The sequence below is a fragment of the Amblyomma maculatum genome, chromosome 4 (assembly GCF_055883805.1).
Source record: "Amblyomma maculatum isolate TAMU_Amacu chromosome 4, ASM5588380v1, whole genome shotgun sequence".
In the NCBI taxonomy this organism is placed as follows: Eukaryota; Metazoa; Arthropoda; class Arachnida; order Ixodida; family Ixodidae; genus Amblyomma; species Amblyomma maculatum.
In genome coordinates this window covers 70,757,130-70,767,309 of record NC_139347.1, presented here as the reverse complement: position 1 = coordinate 70,767,309, position 10,180 = coordinate 70,757,130, and positions in this window count along the sequence as shown.

Sequence of the window (10,180 nt, the reverse complement as noted above, 5' to 3'; positions counted from 1 at the left end):
CTGAGGGGGCCCAGGAGGCCCAGGGGGCCCAGGGGGCCCAGGGGGTACGGCGGGGGGAGGTCCTGGGAGTTCAGCGGGGGGAGATCCTGGGGGTTCGGCAGGTGCGGGAATTCCTGTGGCTGCGTCAGCGGGAGGTCCTGGAGGATTGTCGCCTGGTTTCGGGGGGTCGCCTGCAGTATCAGTCTCTTCGATCTTGATGGGCGGAGCTTGTGTTATCGTCTTCGAACAAGCCTTCTTCGGCGCTGCTTCTATGCATACGATTCCCCTGTAAGCGGTCACGCCAAGCACGCAGCTAAGCTTGGTTTCCATGAATATGATGCAGCGCATCGCATCCCCAGCCGCATCGGCTTCAGATATACTTTTCATATTCAATTAAAAAGGTGTCGCATCCAATGCGCTTGCTGAGGATAGCTCGACGTCAGAGACGCATGCATGCCAAGACGAAGCGCTCAAGTTGGCGGGCTACGAGGAATTGCACACAGGGTGCACAAGCAGCATACCATAAGTGAAAAAGAATTCGTCACGGTACAGCAGACAAAGCCGGTCGACCCGACTTATCTAGGCAGTCGGGGTAAAGTACTTCAACATTAAGAGGGACTGCCGGTGACGTCACTTGGATCATTTAAGCACCGCAATTTCGCATTCGACAACGTGAAAACGTATAAAATTAGCTTTTTGTGCGCATTTCAGTTTACTTGAACTCTCTGAAGTGACCCCACGAACGTCATCTCTTGGCACTGATCTAGCTCTCAGGAAAGCCCCTGTCCAGCTTGCTTATTCCTAGGTCTCACTGGTGAGTGACGGAAGCTTCTGTTAAAGTTCTACCAGCGAATGTTCGATAGTTACTCGTTTTCCTTTCCTGCACATCGGTTTTTCTAGGTGCACGTTGATGTGAAGGACAACGTGTATTCGACACATATACAAAGGACAACTCCTTGAGAGCAACAGATTGAAGTTAATATAACAATATTTAAAGTTTACAGTGGCTGACGATAGCTGGTGTGCAGCTCGCTTTGATTCTCTTTTTCCTTGTGCCTTACCGCCGCTTGGACAGCGCGCTCGTCACGGGGACGTTTCTACGCGTTTTGCTCGCCGATGGGCCCTGGAACGCTCTTTGCAGTTTTCTTTCCGCGGGAAACGAAAATTGCGCACTCAGCTGCCGCACTCGCGCCCCTTGCGAGTTTGATTCAAATGCGCGAAAGATGCTGGTTGACTGGGCTGAAGCGGTCGCTGCCAGGCACGGCCTGACAGACACCAGCCGGGATTAGGAACCACCTCAATCCTTGTAATGTACCCTGGTTCCCACAATAAATGTTCTATCACCCTTCAAATGCTGCCGACGTAACAAAATGTTTTCGGCTCTGTGGTGCGCCTTCAACTGAAGCCTTTATATGCCGAAACTTGGGAAAATAGAAAAAATGAGAGATGTTCTACACAAAACGTGAGTTACGCTTTAAAACTCGGATTAATATTTTATTTTGGAAAATAGGTTTGTTGACATCGTCTTTTTGAGCCTTTCTCTATTATGTTTATACGTACGCAAGCACGCTCTTTCTCTCTCTCTCTCTCAAAAAGAAAATGGTCCGGCTTCTCAGCATGGGAAGGAAAAGGATACGAACTTTTGTCACTGACTTGGTGAAGGCGAAAACAAAAAAAAAGAAGAAGAAAGCAACAAGCTCTTCACAAGCAACAAGCTCGTTGCGTGCCCTGCCTTAAACTCCAGCATCTTCTGCGTATGATTTCCTCACTGATATGTAGGTCGAACTCGTCGCGGATTTCTCGCGCATTACTCGCGAAGATGCAACAATCAGATCTTCTTCGGGCGTTGTTTCGCACTCCGGAGCGCCACGCGAGAGCGTCTTCCAATCTCCCTTCGTCCCTAAACGGCGCCTCACCGTAAAAAAATACAGTAGCTTAGCTCAGCTCTGCCACGATATACGTAGCGAGAATGAATGAATGAATGAAAAACTTTATTTCCAAAGGGAATTCTCCTGTCCTAGGTGGGGCCCTCAGTCCAGGGCCCCAGTGGCCTTTGCCGTCTTGCGCGTTCTGTCGATCAGTTTGAGCTGATCATCAGGCGTCGAACAGGACAGCGCAGCTTCCCACTGCTCCGCTGTTTGTGTGGTGTTTATTGGCGCTACCTGTGTTTTTTGACACTCCCATGTAAAATGTTAGAGTGTAGGGGGTTCCCCGCATAGTGGGAATGTATTCTCATATGTTGTGGGAAGGATTTCAATGAGTAGACTCAGGTTTGGGTTTGTATTAGTTTGTAGCTGTCTCCAGGCAACTGACTGCTCTCTATTAAGGTTTTCGTGGGAAGGTAGATAGATCCTCCTTAAGGCTCTTTGATGTTCAAGGATGGCTCCATAGCGTCTAGTTACTGCGTCCAGTTCCCAGTCGTGCGCCTCCCGGTTAGCGTATTCTTGGGCATTGGCGGCGGCACGTTGGTTACCTTTGACAGTCATGGCCTGGCATCCACGTTATGAAGCATCTCGAAAAGGTGATTTTTCATGCCTTGAGTATACGGATGGCCACAGTGGATAAGCGTCCGCTGCTATACCTTCTGCATGCTTCTTGCCAGTCCGTAATTATTTGTGTAGTAGCCTTCTCACCCTGGTGGGTGATAGCGAGAGCGATTGCCGCTTCCTCAGCTTCGAGAATGTAGTTACTCTTGATCGAGGCGCAGTTGATTTCCCTAAGCTGGTGATAAAACACGCTGGCTACCGCTCCATATTGTTCTTTGTATGTGGTCGTGTCGACGTACAAGATGACTTTTTTTTCCTGCAAAGCTTCTTTTGTGTGCCTCCGATCTTGCCTCTCTTCTGGCCTTGTGTATTTTCGGATGCATGTTTTTTTTTTTTTTTTTTCGGAATCGGGTTGACCTTAATGATCTCTCTTATCTCCTGCGGTATGTTCCCCGTGCTACTTATTTCTGTGCAAGCATCCCTCATGCCTAATATATTCAGCGTGTTCCTTCCCGTTTGCGTCTGCATGAGGCTTATTTTCTGCACAAGAAGGTGGGCATCGATGTGCTCTTGCACTGCGTTGTTTGTGCCCAGTTTAGAGAATTTTTGCTACGTTTCCTTGGCTGAGCTTGTTGTGGTCATGTATATTTATCAATGATAGTCAGGTCCCCTTCTGTTGGTTCCCGTTGACTAAACTCCTTCTATTACGATCGGCAGTTTGTCATCAGCGCTGTGGCGTCACTCGGCTGCGGCAAATCCCCTGATGGGCTGGGACAGGTAGGTCACCGCCGCTTGCGGCGGGGCCTAGCCTGCCACCGAATTTTTATTTGCTGTAGGCCGTCACTGAACCCGCCACCGTTTCGGTGGTGGACGATGGCTGTTGTTGCAGCGCACGCCTTTCCCTCTTGTTTTCTTTCTTCTCTATTTTCTCTTCTGTCTGCACGAGGCAGCCGAGGTGGCTCAGCTACAGAGCCAGTAGCAGGCCCGTGCATTGTCTTTTCCTTCTTCCTACAGCCACAACAACAATAACTCGGCTGCGGCAGTTGCTGGGCAAAAGCTGAAGGTCAACGGTTGTTGTTGTGGTGGCTGTAGGAAGAAGGAAAAGAAAATGCACGGGCCTGCTACTGGCTCTGTAGCTGAGCCACCTCCGCTGCCTCGTGCAGACAGAAGAAAGTAGAGAAGATAGAAAAGAAGGGAGTGAGAAAGATGCGCGCCGCAACAGCCGTCGTCCACCACCTAAGCGGTGGCGGGTGCAATGATGGCCTACAACAGATAAAAATTCAGTGGCTGGCTAGCCCCCGCCGCAAGCGGCGTTGACCTACCGTGCCAGTGCCGTAGGGCCAGGAACAGCCACCCTTCACCAACTCCGCTGCCTCCCGCTTGGGAGTTGGCTAAAAAGCAGCGAAAATATTAAAAGCTCAAGGCTACGAGCAGCTGAAACGCCAGTAGTACGAGAGGAACGCCTTGCTAAACGGCGTCAAAAGGAAGCTGAACAGCGCCTTTCGGCTATGTCAACTGAGAGTGGCCAGGTGATCGAAGACGGTGAAACAAGTTGTACTTCGGGAGTTGCTGAGCAGTTGCGTAGAAAGAATGAAAAGGCCAAAGCTAAATGGGCAGCTGAAACACCTGAGCAACGAGAGGAGCGTCTCGCTAAACGACGACAAAAGGCTCAAAAGCGGCTTTTAGCCGCTTTTCGCTTCGAGATATCCAGGCTTGACCTTAGCGAAGCTACAGCTAATTTTTTCTCATGGCATGGCTAATTTATCAGCGAAGAATATTGCGCCTTTTCTTTTCTGTAGACCAATTTGAAACGCATCTGATGCCTGCTGTACTGCGTCTGCTTCTGTATGCTCGCTGCACGGACGCCTGGATCGGTATGACGGGATACCGTAAACTACCAGCCAACATATAAAGCCCAGCTTTAACCGAGCCGTGTGAACGCGCCTGAGTGGCCTAGGTATAATGGATAACGTGAATGCAACTGTCTTGGCAGGCTGATTCTGATGTCACCCTCCCATATGAAAGGAGAGGCCCAAGTTGGCAGCTCCTGCCAAACGTAATGCCAGGAGGCCCTACGTCCCGTTAGTGCTCGGCCATGTCAGCTACCAGCTACCACCTCCCACGTAACAAAAGCGTTACGGATGGACGGACACAATGGTGGCCGCGAGCATGAGCCATTAAGTGCTGTCGCCATATAAGCGGACTACCCCATTTTTGCGGCTATTTCACTTTGGCTCATCATCATCGGAGCCATATTCACTATGGCAGCACACTGGTCTGTGGGCACTCTTCGACTACACTACTGCCAATTTTTTTCATTGCCTGTCATCGTGCCTATAACAGTATTATCGCTCACACTACCACACTGGTTCATTTGTTAGTTTTTTGAAAGAGTGGAAAAGATTTCATGCTTTATCATCACTTCACGCCGCCTAGCCGTCAGGGTCAAGGTTGTTTAATATAGGATGCTCCGTATCTTAACCATTCCTTTTCTCCCGCGTCGAATTCTACACGCATGCAGCGTTGCTACAAGATCAATCAAGACGGCGCCACTAATAGCCTGCATCACATGATCAGAAGATTGGAAGGGTGGAAGAACGGGCTATTTGGTAGTTCATGTTGGGAAAAAACAACGCACTCTTGAGACATCTACAATGAAAGAAACGACAACAGAGCGATGTGTCATCGTCCATGTCTCAAGAGTGCGCTGTTTTTCCCAGCCAAAAGTCTGCCCGCGAATGAAGGTGCGGCGGCAGTAAAAACCTAAACAGAATATTCCAATAATCTAAGCCGCTAGCATAGGGCAGTAGACTTCTTTAGAATTTACCACTGAACACTTTACACTGATATCAAATGTATTCCTAGTTAGCTTAAACAGTATGCTTATATCTTCTTCGACCACAAGTCAGCGCTTTTCTCTATTACGATATCGCATTACCATTTGAAATTAATTTCATTCATATGCTTTCCTGCTCAGGAAACGTGCAATTTGCTTGCCCCGCCTCTTCGTAATGTATGATCTCCAGAGCGGAATAGAAAATGCAAACAATACGCAAAAGTAAACCGACGCGCAAAGCGGAAGAGTGGGGAAATAAGGAAGAATTGACAATTTCATGCGGCGGGATTTACTTCTTGCCAAACCTTACTGGCTGCACTAACTATAGTTTTTGCTCTACTGCTTGTTTTTGACGTCCTTAGTAGGACAGAATACTTGTGACCTTATATGGAAACAATTTGGAAGTGCATCGCACTTCTCATGACATAAATGGTATACATTCATAGCACTCGGACAAAACTCTCAAGGGGCGATAGCCGTGGCAAATCAGCGCGCAATTTCTGGTTCCCGCGATAAGAGAACTTCAAAGGGCGTTGCGCGGCGTGGGAGGATGTATCTGCGAGCAAAAAGTGCATAAACGTCTCGTGACGAGCACAAGTTGCCCACGCAGTGATCAGGCACAAGCGAAAAAGCAGTCAAAGCGATCTGAGCACCAGCTATCGTCAGCCGTAGTAAACGCACCGAGAGCATTATCTCGCACCCGATGACTATCGCTTAGCGGCGCTGACGGCAGTCCAAACCACGCATTCCGTCATTCGTGTTAAGTCTTTGGGCGTCTGTACATACAAAATAGGTAGCGACTTCACTTTTAGTTGCAGATGCTGGCTCGAAACTATAGGCGCAGCTGCACAATGCTGGCACGCGCACAACTACAGCTCACGGCTGTCTTTTTCGCGGCTTTTCCAAGGAAGTCTATATAGGCGCCTTTCGCTCGGAAGCTGTGGTCCTACATTGCGCTATCAATTCGCAGAGCACGTTTGTCACGTGGCGAGCTGCAACATTGTATTCTAAGCAATTCTGTATGTTTTCATGGGTGTGGTTAAATACCCAGTAAATGCGGTGCATCCAAAAATATTACGCGTAAAGGTAGTGGCCGAGAGCAAGTATTCCTGAGTCCCCGCTCTAAGTGAACGAAGTCTCCCACGGAACGGCTTTGCAGTGTGGTTTTCCGCGGCATAATGTGCACAGCATGAGCGTAGGGTGGTCTCGCACTATAAAATATTTCATGTTTTTGTCATTTCTGAAATTTAAGAAATTTGATGGAGGGATTTTAATTCTTTCTCTAGTGGACTCCCGAAGAATTCATTATTTTAGTCATTTTCGCTGGGGACATTTTTTTTTTATTGTGGAAGCTTCCTCGGGTGTCCTTTTGTTTGGGGACGCTTTTTCTGTGGCCGTGCTCTGCAGGAACCATATTTTCCTACTTACCGATAAGGTCCTTCTTTTCCACACGACCCCTCTGCACATGTGTGCCTCTTTTTTTCGATCTCCGCTGATAATTAGAACAAACCGCTAGTTTCTACTGCCCATCACGTCAGTTTATGTTAGTGAAAAAGGCGGATTGCCTCCTTCGAAGCAGTTAACAGTGTGAACACTTATCATCTGCTGGCAATTGCGTCAGAGGTAATGGGCAGATGAGGTCAGAGCCACCGCTGCACCGCATCCGGAGTATGGTGCCTCAAGCGATTGCGAACACACAGAAATCAGAATGGTCGCCTTTTGAGCAGATGTTGAAAAACGTGGGACCGGTCCAGTTAGCTGACGCACGCCATGTGTGGTCTCCGACATTGCGAGCAAGTTCTTTCGACCACCTGAGGATCTTTAACGTGCGCCGACATCGCACAAACACAACGCCTCTCCGTTTCGCCTCTATCGAAACGCAGTCGCCGGCGGTCGAGATCGAACCCGGGTACTCCGGCACAGTGGTCGGGCGTCTCACAGTACACAGCGGCGAGGCTGCGGCGCCTCTTCAGAGCGGATCACATGAAGTGACATCATACAGACAGTCCTCAGCTCCCGAGGTTGAAGGTCAAAGTCGCGCCAAAGTTGACCTTGCGAGCTGCAGTGCGAAATGTAGAGCTAGAGCTGAACACGGGGCTCTTATCAGTGTCTGAGCGATGGGATTAGTAAGCTCAAAAAATTCCTTGCCATATCAGCAAAACATGTGAACTCTACAGTTCAGGAATTCGGGTTATCGGTGAAATAAGGAGAATGGTCGAAAGCATGAATGCACTGTGGGGGATTCCGAGGATGTAAATTCATTCACTGCTTAAGATTTATGCTGCGGGAATTAGGATATTTTGGTTAGCAACACGAAGTAGCCAAGACCGGAACAGGAAAAAATGAAAGAAAATAAGCATGAAGAGCAGAGAAACCATTTATTTGCACCAATTACACCGTCAGGGAAGGTTGAGCAATATCGCATGGGCAGAACCTCGACAGAAATAGGTTTCAGCGCGATGGAGAGCTGAGTCCGGTGATCAAGTTTGGAAGGAGAGTATGTGAGTAAAATCAGAGCAAAATAAAGGGAGGCAACTCTCCGTCCGTAGTTAAAGGACCGATGCCTTGAGCCTGCCGTCATTAAAGTGGTTATTATTCGGATGCCTTACTAGCTAAGCATGTACCGAACTAGAGTATCAATTGTATGACTCATGGGGCCCAGTGATGGTTAGAGGTGGTTTGAACAGCTGTACTTGCGAGTCCTGCTATTTTGTTTGTAGTACCTACATCGACGCTGTGACCACACCGTTCCAGCCAATGGCCCCGCGCTAAAGCTCTGTTTGTAGCTAACGGTCACGGTGTACGACACGGACTGTAACCTGACCTCGGCCGTTACCTCGCGGCGTAATAGAGAACACGCAACGCTTCTTGCACTCACTTGGCAGCAAACATCTTGCCTTTTGTAGAATCGTCGGCTTTCCACTTGAACGCGACCTCTGTAAGTTCCGCAGTCCCTGCTAGGGCAGCAAACTGGAAGCAAAAGAGAAACCCGGGTGACGATATTAAGGATTAGTGGCTTTGTTTAATCAGCCATTTCTCACTACACGCAACACATACTGCCAACGTATATTTATACAATGTGTACGCGAGTACGAACACATCCTTTTTTTAAAGATGAGCCAGATTTGCAAGAATTGTGAACGATTTGCCGCAGAGGCACACACAATGGACCAGCCTTTGGTATCTGCCTTAATCCTTTGACACTTTATGTACAGGGTCGTCCCCTCTTATCGTGAACACCCGATGAGGAGGCTCTTGGAGGTGCCGTTACGTCCAATACAGGCGCATATCGAAGCAATGTGGAGCCCGCATGGAAGGACCTGGAGTTGGTGGTTCGCATGGGCTGTCATTTTGCTTCGTTTCATTGTCGGGCCGCACGCACTGAAGCTCTGAAGATAGTGGCCACATACTCGGGTGTTCGCCGTAAGAGTGAACGACCACGTCCGTGTTTATGTGCGAAAAGAACTGCCAGCTTTTTCTCGGAATAAAGCCACTCACAAAGAAGTCACACTTCTTTCTTTGAAGTGCATTTCGCATTCTTCATGACGCAGATAAGGTGTTTCCTTAATGTCATATAACGAACGCCAGTGAATAATATTTTGCTTAACACTGGACAGGGCTGTTAGTTGTCCGCCATTTTGATGGCCACATATCTTTGGCACCAGTACTGACTTAATCTCCTCTCTGAATTTTCAGCATAACGTGCACTTCCAAACAGGAAATTGTCCGAGATTCTTCGGGTGATTGCCAGTTTATAGAAGCTGTACCTTTTATAGGCAGTCATTGCAACCGTCACCTTCGGTGGTGGACGACGGCTTTATCCGACGCGCGTCTTTCTCGCTTTTTTCTTGTTTTCTCCGTCCGCACGAGGCAGCGAATGTGGCTAAGCTACAGAGCCAGGAAGAGGCACGTGCATTTTTTTCCTTCTGCCGACGGTCGCAACAACAACAGAGGCAGGCTGCTCTCAGATCCTAAGCTGCTCTCAGATACAACACTTCTGAGCTGAGGCACGAAAGTTGTGATTATGTGAAAGCGTGATATTCAGCTTCACCCTCTCGAATATAGAGATTAGTTTGCCGCGAAGTCTTAGCACGCTGATGTTTAGTGTAAGCCCGTAGCAAAATGACTAGCGTACATACCTCAGCCTGCGAACATGATGCAACATTTGCGCCTCAGCACAGAAGCATTGGATCTGAGAGCAGCTTAGACCGCCGAGCCGTTGCGGCCGCCTCGGCTAGCGGTTGCAGTAAAAACACTAAACTGAAAACATAACAATTTATTTTGTCAGCTTGTCCGGAGGCCACGGCAGGGACAAATGTTTATGGCAGGAACCAGTGCAGCTATGACGAGAGAGCCCCCTTTGGGCTTTCCCGACGGCGCTCATATTAGCGCCACAGGTCAGTCTTTGCTATGGGCAGGTAACAGCCAAACGGGTCGGCTCAACTGCTGCGGCTCTTTCGTGTTGCAGCGCCCTTGGAATGCGGCCATTAGCAGAAGCGGACGAGCGGAGCCTATGTGAAATCACGACTAGGCTCGTCTTCGGGGCCTCCCCCTTCAACGCCCCTGGCGGGTTCCATATGAGAGTTGTAAGCTGTAGGGGGCCGTCAGGACCATGCACTGCAGCGAAGTGTCGGCATTAACTTCAGAACACGTGAAAGACCGATCAGACTTCTTGGAGCTGTGCGCAGAAGAGGTACTTGTAGTTCTAATTGAACATGGATACGGACTTCGAGCTGGCAATTTTGTTGGTGCAGGTATCCCAGCCGTGGCAGTGCAAGAGGATCCCTTTTCCGCTCCTCGACGGCGACTAAGTTAACACCACGAGGCAGTCGTTGCTATGGGCAGGTAACAGCCAAACGGGTCGGCTCAACTGCTGCGG